Source organism: Balaenoptera ricei, chromosome 9 (assembly GCF_028023285.1).
Source record: "Balaenoptera ricei isolate mBalRic1 chromosome 9, mBalRic1.hap2, whole genome shotgun sequence".
In the NCBI taxonomy this organism is placed as follows: Eukaryota; Metazoa; Chordata; class Mammalia; order Artiodactyla; family Balaenopteridae; genus Balaenoptera; species Balaenoptera ricei.
In genome coordinates this window covers 27,366,212-27,374,143 of record NC_082647.1, presented here as the reverse complement: position 1 = coordinate 27,374,143, position 7,932 = coordinate 27,366,212, and the positions used below count along the sequence as shown (strand labels likewise).

At 38.4% G+C, this 7,932-nt stretch overlaps 1 long non-coding RNA gene across 1 annotated transcript; it reads left to right on the top strand.

Annotated features, from left to right (window-relative positions):
- The first annotated feature begins 1,878 nt into the window (after positions 1-1,878).
- On the top strand, positions 1,879-5,293 carry LOC132371638 (uncharacterized). Its single transcript, XR_009504902.1, has 3 exons — positions 1,879-1,907; positions 3,736-3,778; positions 5,228-5,293. It is a non-coding gene; the product is annotated as an uncharacterized LOC132371638 (long non-coding RNA).
- Positions 5,294-7,932: the final 2,639 nt, after the last annotated feature.

The window sequence follows — 7,932 nt, the reverse complement described above, 5'->3', positions numbered from 1 at the left end:
ATAGCTTAAGGTGATGTCAGCCTGGAGAACAAGGTACATTTGACCACAAAGCTAACTTGACTCCAGCACAATGTTTATGGAACAGCAAGAGGTGAGATAGGAGAGGCAGAAGGATATTGGAGAGTCTTACAAGGTATTAAGGAGGGCTCACGGGAGATAGTCATGGGGTTTCAAGCAGGAATTTGGCAAGATCATCAAGACTTGAAAACGTCTTCCTGGCTTACTTGTTTTTCTTATATGTTTATCTGTCACTATACTGATCATCAGGCCTGGTTCAGCTAGTCTTGCTAACTCCAGATACCTCCCTCCTACTCTATGCTGCATAGTGCATTTATCATAGGTTTTTAAAAGTACTTTGTAGACATTTCTTAATGAATTCTCTTAGGAATTTTGTATTTATAATTTAAATATTAATGCCGGAGCAAGACAATAAACTTCAAAGTAAAATGACTCCAGGGGAGGAGGCCAAGGAAGAAAGGTACCAGCTAATTTTGCCTAATTATATTGGCCCAAGGAGGCTGATTAGTGTAATATGTGAAACCACCGAGGCAGGAAAACACGATGATCCCCTAAGGCCTCAGAAATTTCAATCAAGCATGTTTTAGAATTTATATAATACAGACTTTGAGTAAAAGTCTGTTAACTGATTTTTAAAACGATCATACAAACTCAGGAGTTTTGCTTCTGTGTTCTGCGGTGGAACTTGGGGTTTCTTGTCCCAGGAGACTCTTAATTTTGCAATACACCACAGAGTCTGGTTTCAGAACAGTACAGGACCCTTAACTCAGGTCATACAAGAAACAGCCGTTCTGATACAGTACAACACACACCCAAGTGAGCACTGCATCCTGGAGAGTGCCTTGTTTTCCTTCAAGAAAAATTCCACTTCTCAATCGGTTCAATCATAGGAAGAGTAAGTTTCCTGGGGTGTTCTGTGCCTTCTTCTAAAATAGAGGATTTCCCATCATGCTATCTTGCTCCCAAATTTCTGTCTCTATCAATGGTATATTCTTCTTTTTCTCACTCACAACTGAAACTCGGTTTGCTCTGAGGTTGTCTTTAACCTCCTTCACCTCCACATCCAAGAAGGAAACACAAATTGTTCATTCTTTATGACAGCTCATGTCCATTGTACCGGGAGTCACTCCAGTGCACAGCTTTGTTAACTCACCCCTGAACTATGGCAGTGGCGTCCAGCCTGAGGGAAATCATAATAGTGATATTTAAATATCTGCGGAGCTGTGGTGTAGGAGCAGATGTCGCTTCAGATGACAGTGAGAGGACTGAGTGTGCACGCTACTCAGTAGAGCACTGAGTTCAAAATCAGACAGTCTTCCGAAAGAGTGAGTCCCTGTTTCCTCCTTCCAAGCAGAGTCCAGATGATTTTGTCGGGGAAATGGTAGAAGAGATTTCTGCACTGAAAGTGTAGTTGGATTTGAATATGATATTCTATGATTATCTGACTAAAGAGTTAAAGACATATCTATTGCTACCATTTATCAAATATCTCAACAGATTGGTAGGAAATTCAAAGTAGAATTAAATATATAAAGGGAAAGTATGTAAACATGTTCAATGATATTTTAAGGTAACATTTTGGCTCTAAGCATCTTATGACGTACTAGCTTTAGAACAATTAAAATTAAGCACATATGTTCATCCATCTGCTTTATAATATTCTGGTAATAATACTCAGTGTTTATATCAATTTTGTTTTAGTTAATCCCCATGTTCCCATTTTACAGAGGAAAGCAGAACGATGGCATAGGAACGATGACACTTATTCTATGACATTTTGCAGACACATTTTTGTTGAGACTTCACAGAAATCAGTAGAAGCCTTGACTATCAAGATTATCTAAGAATTCTTACATTATGCGGAATCGATCTGCAACTGTAAATGTCAGGTGAGATGTTACGGATGGGGATGCCAAGGTAGATGAAGAAGAGGGTCACAGTCAGTAATTTAATATTACTCTGCATAAGGGTTGTATAAAAGGAACAAAAATAAACAGACTAGAGTTTCTGACTCCCTCTTTACCAAAGAATAACTCTTATCACCTTTTAGAGTTTTAAATTCTTTAAATTATATAGATGCAGTGCATATATCTTTGTTGTTGGGGAACTTCATGTTCCAGTTTACTTATTTGACTAAAAAGTACTTATAGAATGCCTACCATATACCAGGGTATACAAAGCAGATGTGGAATTTATTATTTTTTATATGATTTCCTGCAAAAACCTTCTGGACTCTTTCCCTGCCGCCAGCAAATGCTCCTTCCGGTCCGCCCTCCACACCTCTGCCAGAGTTATTCTTCCAGAACACAAGTCACATTGCATCACCGCCCTAGCTAAACTTCTCCGTGACTCCCGCTGGCAACTGCATGAAACCTAAGCACCTTTTCCATCATCTGCGCGCTTTTCCAGGCTGTGTCCTAACACCGTTTTGTGTTCTGTTCCAGCCGTCATGAATTACCTCTTAGAGATTTCAGCACAATTATTCTTCCATGCCTTCACACATGCTATTTCCTTGATCTTGAAAGCACTTTCCTCCTTTTTCGTCTTTGCTCTAGGCAGCAGGATACGTAGCAAAGACAATTCCCATTGATTTAATTTTTATGTCTCCTAGAAGTATCTTTTTTAAGAATAAATAATTTGCTCTGTAGTATCTTGGTTTTGATAACCCAGTTTATGTTCATGTTACCAATACCCTTCACTATTTATGAATGCTCTGATGAGGGTGGATGAGGTAAAAAGAGGTGATCAATGGGTATGAGAAGTAGAAGGGAGTCTTTATGAAGAAGATTCAACCAAGGAGGCTGACAGAACATCTGGGAAGCCCTAAAGGAGGCTTCCGACTTTCACTGCCAATACTGACTGATTCCACCACTCAAGAGGTTAGACAGATCACTCCCCTTTAGGTTGAGACCTTATACACATTTCTACCTCTTTTAATCTTCTTCAGCATCTTTCTACCGTAGGGAGACATGAATAATTGTCATCTAGTATTATAATCAGTGTCTTATGTTTCTGTCTTCCCCACCAGCCTGGTGTTTCTTGAGAATAACTAGCTTATGGCAGGCTTTTGACAGGCTTCATAGAATGAATAGCAGACATTGCTTCCCCCAAAACTGATGAAAGAAAATAGTAATGGCTTCCTCTGTGCCAGACATTGCAATAGAATTGGGCTGTAAAGGAAAACAAGGCAGTTAATATCCTCTCCCTCATGGAGCTTAGAGTCAAGTGTATGTGTGTTGGAGGTCTGCCAGACAATTTTAAAAATAGAGGACCACAGACAAGTTTCTACTTGTAATTAAAGTATAATACGATGACTGCAGTTATGACGTTATATACAATTGCTATGCGTATGATTATCCTTTAGGAATAAGTAGGTGGCTAAAAAGAGATGAAGGCAATATAATTTATGGGAAAATATGTATAAAGGCATGGAGGTGAAAATGTACATATGTCTTCAGACCACGATACAAATTCACTGTGTCTACAGTGAGGTCAGCATGGGAGACGTGGTATTTATTTAATGATGTTTCTGATCCAGCTTCATGGTGTTAGGTATAGATATCCCCAGACACAGTAGACTTTGCAAACCTGATGAAGAACTGCGAGACTGTAAGCTCCGTGACAGCAGGGACTGTGTCATTGACTTTGGTGCCCACATGTCTCACGGCACGCTTAGGCACCCTGTACTTGACTTACATTTCTGTTCTCTCTTACCAGGCCCGTGGAGAGCCCTTCTGTGATGAGCAAGGACATTCCACAGGTACTGTTCTGTAACTAACCGTGTCCTGTGTGTCTGAGAACACTCTTAATGTGTATTTACTATTGGGGGATTTGGAGGGAGGATGGACATTTTATCTTTTTCCTTCATCTGGCATTGATTTCTCTAGACATTATGAATAAAATGAGTCAAAGATGGATTCTCAAATATTAGAAATGCTTGTTTTCCAGGAAGCTGGATGTTGGATAATGCCAAGAGTTCAGTGCTAGGGAGATCATTTTTCCTACAACATATATAAATTTCAAACAACAGACTTTTTTGTGTGGCAGAGAAAAATGCCTTATTTAAGTAGAGCAACTTGATCTGTTCAAGGAATTGAAAGTATTTCTTTTTTATTGTCTTTGATTTTGCAATATAATACTTGGAAAGTACTTCCCAGTATAAATATAGGCTATACTCAAGTCAACTTGAGTACCTATATTCAGTTTTAATACTGGTTTAAACACAGAGTCACAAATGTACTTTTTGGAATTCTGGCATTTTGCAAACAAGCATTATCTCCCAGATACTCATGTTAGTTAAGAGAAAATATTTCTTTGAAAGTATAATAGAACATCAAGCCATCATGCAAACAATTTATATGAAAATAGTAATGAAAAATTAGTAATGAAAAAATCATAAAACCTAAAGTATTTGAGGGAAACTACTACAGTCGTGGGGTACCAGGTTCTTATTTATCTTTTTATCAGCCCTGTTACCAGCATGTGCTGTTAGGTCCTCAAGACTTAAATAATCTTTGTTTTTCTCCTAAAGTATGAGACAATTTGTATTTCAAGTTGTCATTAATTCCCTATAGAAAAACATTTTTCCATTCAATCCATATGTTTTGAGCCTGGATTGCTGTATGCACCTTATTTAGAGCCAAGGTAAATGCTGAATATCCTGAGGGAGGCTTTATGAAGGTTCTTAGACATTACGTGCTCACTCCAAAGACAAGGGTACCTTCCTAGGGTTAAAACAACTTTTCAATACAAGTGGCCATGATTGGGACAAGTGATCAGTGTGTTCTTAACATTAAAAGGACATGGCATTGCCCTTCCAAAATGAGCCCTACTAAAGTCATTTTTTAAAACAAGGCCCACTTATAATGAGCTGAAAAGAAGTGAGCAAGTTTTTATGTGGGTTTTGTTGCACAGATTTGGGCATAATCAGAAATTCTAATCATAAAAGACCAGGAGAGCATTATAATCACAGAAGAGGAAGAGCCACCAAATGTCAGCCACTCAGGAAGGAAATGGGGATTTATCGCTTCAGTGGTGAGGCAGGTGAAAGACAGGCAGGGTGGTTTAGTGTCACTCTAGGGAATTTAGTGAGGAAGTGAATGAAGGACAGCCCTCGGGGGGTGTTTCGAGAAAGAGCTGGGATTTATGAACTGAAATATGTGTTATAACAGAATGGATTTCAGGATCTTTACTCTTCCTTCTGTCACAGCCGCAGCATTATGGATGAGCCCCAGACAGTATTTTAGTGAAACCTTTCAGACCAACTGTATGTGCATTATCACGAGGAACCTCCACAGAGAGCACCTGCGGGCATTCCAAATCTCAGCCTGTGCGTTCCAGGAAGGTGAAGATCTAATTACACATTAAGCTTTTCTTTCTGCCTAATAGAGATATTTGCTAAATAACAGGTTAACAAAGTTAGACGTGTTGTCTTCTTCTTCCTGAGCTCCTGTACCTCTATTTATACTTAATTATGCGCTATGAATGTTTAGAGGCAGTCTAAGTGCCTCTAACAGGGGGAGAGAAAAAAAGCCCCAAGGGCAAGTCTGACAAAAAGGAGCCTCTTGGTTTTGCTGTCTCCTTTCCTCATCCTGGGTGTTTTAAAACCACAGGTTTGTAAGGTGAGCAGATTGGATTAGCAACAGATGAACTTCAGGATCTTTCTTGCTCCCGTATTCCTTGAAATAGGTGGGGAACTGTGACTCTATTTCATGCTGAAACTAGACTGACTCCAGGTATCTTCAGTGAAAAATAAAACCAAGTACGTAAAATAACAGCCTAATACCACATCATGAAACCATCAAAAACATTAGCATGTAATATATACAAAATAACAAAATAATAAGTAATTTACTGATTTTTGTTATATGTATGTGTCATTATGCAAATATATATTTTGAGATAAAAATCACACTCTCTACCTATATGAAAAATGTTTGATTATTCACCCAATAGGACGCTTAGCATCAATAAAGTAGAAAATAACAAATGTTGGTGAGGGTGTTGAAGAAACTGAAACCCTTGTGTACTGTTGGTGGGAATGTAAAATGGTGCAGCCATTGTAGAAAATGCTATGGCTATTCCTCAAAAAGTGAAACATAGGATTACCATATGATCTAGCAATTCCACGTTTGAATATACATGCCCCCCCCCAAATGTAAGCTGGGACTAAACAGGTATTTGTATACCCATGTTCATAACAGCATTATTCACAATAACCAAAAGGTGGGCAAAACTCAAGGGTCCATTGACAGATGAACAAAATGTGGTGCATGCATACAGTGGAATACTATTCAACCTTAAAAAGGAAGGGAATTTAACACATGCTACAACATGGATGAAACTTGAAAACATTATGCTAAATGAAATAAGCCAGTCACAAAAAGACAAATATTGTATGATTCCACTTATATGAGATAGCCCAGAGTAATCAAATTTGTAGCGACAGAAAGCAGAATGGTGGTTCCTGGCGGGTTGTGGGGGGGAATGGGGAGTTACTGGTTTAACAGGAACAGAGTTTCAGTTGGGGAAGATGAAAAAAGTCTGGAGATGATTGGTAGTAACGGTTGCAAAACAATGTGAATGTACTTAATGCCACAGAACTGTACACTTAAAAATGGTTAAAATACATTTTAAGTTACATATATTTTACCACAAATAGAAATATTCTATTAACATAAAAATAACTAATATAGAGGCTCTGATTCTTCTTTGGAAACTGAGTTTTAAGCCAGTTTTAATTGGCTTCCTGTTCTGACCAGACTTTAGGGTAATTTAAATTTACGTTTTAATTTTTTCATTACAAGGGAAGCTATTACTAGAAAATGAGGGAAATAGATGCCGAGTAGGCAAATGTAGCAAATGCTGTCGGTACCATGACTCCGAAGCAAGATGCAGGGAAAGGCTAAAAAGACAAGTCAGGAAGTAAGTGTTCAGTCAACCATAGGCAGAGGCGCCATGGAGTTTAGAGGAGGATCAGGAGGGTATTTGTAAATAATGAGTTTTAGTTTTGGAATCTTTCTCCAACCACAAAATGGCTGACTCTCAGACATTTCTCATTTGTGAGTCAATTTCTGTCATCATTCCTTTTCCTTTGATTCATTAGTTTCACACATTTTTGCTTCTCCCACTGGATTGTTAGATCCATAAGAATACAATTGATGCTATAATTATTCCTGATGTCCTCATAATACATAATAGATACTTTGTTAGTAATGAATGAATGAATGAAGGTGAGCTGAGTAATACAGTGCCCGTCCTGTCAGAATTTATAGTGCAGTAGAATATTGATTTGTTTAGTAACCAAACAATAGGAACATAGCTTAATTGATTAGTTGAATCACCCACTCAATTCAGGAAAACATGTCCAAAAGATTTTGTTGTTATGCTGGCTACACACAGGGTGAGACTCAGTGAGGCCTGGCAGAGATCACCTGCCTGCAGCAGGGTTGAGAGGTAAATATTGATATCAGAGGTCATGCATGTCAGAGAGATATGAGTTCCAAGCCAGCTGGGGTGTACAGACCACACCAGGCACGTTGTACTTTCAATTAAAATCCCAGAAAGGCTACTCTCTGAGTAAGGGCCAAGCTCTGGAATAAGGGACATGCCATAGGACTAAGTCCAAAATAGACTTGCCCTAACAAAGAATAAAACTGAGCCTAACAAAATGAAAATGATCCACCAGCTATTCAACTCTCTGCTTGGACAAAACTCACAGTGCTCTTAGAGGAAGATGACACAATTGAGATTGCCTACAATAAGCAGCATACAATCAGAGATTTTTTGACATATAAGAAAATAGGAAAAATTTTTCTTAAAGATTTTGTTCATCTGCAAGTGCAGAATAAAATATAAGTTCTGGTAAACTGCAGCTGCCACAAAATAACAGAATGTATAGAGAATGATAAGATA